Genomic DNA, 4,049 nt, shown 5'->3' on the forward strand with positions numbered 1-4,049 from the left:
CTGCCACTCTCACAGTTTCTTGCGTTCTTTACAATTACGAAATTTAGCTTATAGTGCTCAAGAAAGATAGCAATACGTATATATATATATATATATATATATATATATATATATATATATATATATATATATATATATATATGAGTTTTCTTCAACGTTCAGCACGCAGGACCCGACGTAACATACGCAGTCGTCTCTTTCCTGCGTATATATATATATATATATATATATATATATATATATATATATATATATATATATATATATATATATATATACATATATATATATATATATATATATATATATATATATATAAGCGATGTGAATATAAGACAGGTATCTGAAGTTGTTGCAAGGCTTTATTTGAAAATGTGGTGAACTTCCTAAATGTAATGGTGCATAGTGTCGACGCTTCGGCCGCAGACCGGCCTTTCCCATGACAGAAACAACGCTTTCTGCCTTCAACGTCAACACAATAAACATATGTGTGTGTGTGTGTGTGTAGGGGGAGTACCCGTGCAGACATAGACATCAAAAGGCAAGTGCAAAACTTATCCAGACCCAGCACTAAAGAAGTGATTCATTTGAAGCGAAGCTTTCGTAAAAGCGAGTGCATTAAACATAATGGAACTAATGGCAAAGTGGACAGTTTTGGTTTCTTTCATAGAATGCAGCGTGCAACCTCGTGCAACGCTTGTGCCTTTCCACCGCGAACGTGACAACTTTATGGTCGCGTAATTTTTTCGTCTATATCCTGCAGAATTCGCACGCTATGTTGAACTGAAAATATAAAATCAAGCTGTTGCCAAGTGCGAGAGAAGTGGAAGTATGAAGCTTATCAAGCAAAGAATGGCGATGGCAGGTGTAGAGAAGACGCCGTACGTTTAGACTGCATTTCAAGATTCTGTACCTCTTCTACCTTTGTCGCATTTGTCCATTCTGAAGAATTCTCGAAGCACGGGCACACACTATGGGACACACGTCGTATTGCCCAATTAAAGGAAATAACAGGCAAATCGGACAATTCCTTGAACAATACGCACTGCATTACCATAACACGTCTCTGAGTTTCTTGGCTCACCGAAAAAGCACGTGTGAATATATGAAGACGACGACGTCGGTCGTCGTAACGGACAGAGCACACGTGATGCGAGAAGCAAGTGAAGCGTGCGGAGTGCGAGAGAAAGAATGAAAACAAAAATGAAACGAAGGTGGCAGAGTTGGGATTGCGGACGCGGACGATGAGCGCGGCTGACATATCTTCAGCTGTGCTCTGGAGACTCGAAGCGGAAGCTTCGGGCACCACGGACTGCAGAGGCGACGTCTGAGAGTTGGCCGGTGAGAGCTCTAGCTCCTCAGCCCCGACGACTTGGCTGCGGCAGTGCTCCATGGTCCCGCTCCAGCCCCACGTTGCCGTAGCTGGCCACTGTCCAGTGCCACGGAGGAAATCGCCTTACCACATCAGCGGCCTCCCGCTCGACTGAGCCAGTCCAGGTCCTGTGCCACGAGTGTCTATGAAGAGGAGCACAAGCCCGTCATTCATAGCGGAGGTCGACGCCAACGTCGCGTCGGAGCCACGCAGGCCAACATCATATGCCACGCTGGGCCGGAGCCAGACACGACTGGCGAAGCTCAGAACGTTCCATTTCTCGTGACTTCTCCTTACTTGCTTAGTTGAACAGCGGAACAATATAATACCGTGGGCTAGTTTAGTTTTGTGTACATTTTTAGATTTATAAACTTCTCTTCTGGGTATAGGATTTATGCATTGTCAGCTTACTTTGCTGTCAATTTGCGTTGGGCTAAAATTGTTTCTTGGGAGAAATTTATTTACCTTTCCTGCTGTCCGTCTTTGTGCATTTCTGGGTTGCTGAAATAATTGACAGTGGGCTTTAGATATACCTGTGAGCCGACAGAATATGTGCCGTAGAACAATACTCCGAAAGCAAGATGCGGATGGTTGGATACACACATAACCTATCCGTGTTCTCCTTTCATACCATTTTTTTTTTCAGTAATCTACCCGCAAGTACAACTTGCTCTATTCAAGTCTATTTTTTGAAGGATGTTGAAGGATGAAGGATGTTCCACTCTATGTTTTTGAAGGATGTTGCATAGAACAGAGGTGCGCTTACTACAGTGTCGCTGAGAAGCCACGGTATACATTGACACGCATTCGTTGTTGATCAATTGCTAATTCCTTTTCTTGTGACTGCTTTCAGCGGCTAAGAAGTGTTAAAAGTTATCCATTACCGTAACCGCGGCTTTCAGTATCGTAAGATTCCCTAATTTTGCTGCCTATTTTATCGGTTGCTTATGTTGTCGCTGAACATTGTGTAATCGGACAGCGTACACATCGCGAACAGTGGTGTGCATAAAAATTACGCCAGAACCAGTGAATCGGCCATTGAACAACCAGAGAATAAGCTGGTTCTTGAACAGCCGACGATCTTCAGCCGCAGAACTAGGCCCGTATTCTGTAATGGTTCGCTTTCGACCGGTTCGCTCTCAGGAACGCCATTGATCGGCGCATCGTTATCGTCATCACTGGTGGGCGTGACAGCAAATTTTGTTCTCGTCACATAGGTTGTCAATCATCTGGAAAGCTAACGCATGGTCTGCTACGAGCAGAACCGCGGAAAACTGTTACTCTCAAGGGTCGCGCGCGAACGCGAGCGTGATCTCGAGGGTTGCTAAGGCAACCGTGGCCGTCTGCTATATTCATACAGGAAGGTGAACGTTAGGAGGGAGCATCGCACACTGCGATTGAAGCCAAACCTGGTGGCCCGACACGCGATGACACATCAAAGTGCGCGGTTAGTTTTAGTGCTCCCGCTCGGCAGCGAGAGACACGACAGGGAAGCCGAACAAGCGCTTACCGAGTAAAAACTACTGGAGCTACTAGGAAACCAGCATCTCACGAATCTAGATTCTTTCTCCATGATCTCAACGCAAGGGGTCACATGTGTGGCCGCCACCCAGCAAATGTATGGACTTCACGGAGCTTTCGCTTTCCAAGGCTGGCTGCGTGACGTAATGGTCTTTCCTAACTTTTTCTTTCCTGCATGGCGTTAATAGTCTTGCGCTGACCGACGCGACAAAAGAGACGCTCATGGAGGATTCTTTCGTTGTGTTTTTAGCGAGCATTGGCTAAAGGCAATTATGTAGTGGCAGGGAACGACGAAGCGCGTTCTACATGAGAGAAGGAGAGTTCCGAAGGCATTTTAGGCTCTCCGAAAGTACAGTGCATGGGATGTATCTGCGATGAACTATAACTTCTCAGACCACAAGATTTCATAGCGTTGACCCAACGACGTAAGTCCTGTGCGCGCTGCGGCTTTCTTTTTTCATTTTGTCATGATTTTTTTCGGCAATGCGTCTGGAACGTAGACGCTATTGGGTTTTCGTAACCCTTAACCAGTCGCATTATGACCGCTGTCGCTCGGGCCATTACAGTTGAGGAAAAAGAAAAGGAGGGATGAGATTCGTCTCACAGTGCAGAAGAAACCCGCAGTCAAGAACGCTTCCTTGACGACGGCAAGATTCTCAAAGTTGTGGGATATGTGGGAGGAACTCTCATCGCCCTAGTAAGCTCAGCCCCAGTGCAACGAAATCCTATTGGAGCCGGCGTCTAAGCCCAGATAACCGCTCTGATTGCTTCATCTGGGGCGCCACCTAGGGACAATAAAAGAAGAAAAAACATCAGCATCGTCATCATCAGCCTATATTATGTCCCCTGCAGGACGAAAACCTTTGCCCGCGAGCTCCAATTGCCTGTGTCCTGCGCCAACTGATTCCACCTAGCAGCCGCGAATTTCCTATTCTCGTCGTACCACCTAGTCTTCTGCCTGCCTCTACTGCGCTTCCCTTCTCTTGGTACCCATTCTGTATCCCTAATGGTTCAACAGTTATCTAACCTGCACTATACATGACATGGCCAGCGCCAATTTTTTCTCTTAATCTCAATTACGGGATGTCAGCTATCGCCGTTTGCCCTCTGGTACAAAAAGCTCTGCTTCTGTCTCTCAAGATTATGGCTATCATTC

Source organism: Dermacentor variabilis, chromosome 6 (genome assembly GCF_050947875.1).
Source record: "Dermacentor variabilis isolate Ectoservices chromosome 6, ASM5094787v1, whole genome shotgun sequence".
In the NCBI taxonomy this organism is placed as follows: Eukaryota; Metazoa; Arthropoda; class Arachnida; order Ixodida; family Ixodidae; genus Dermacentor; species Dermacentor variabilis.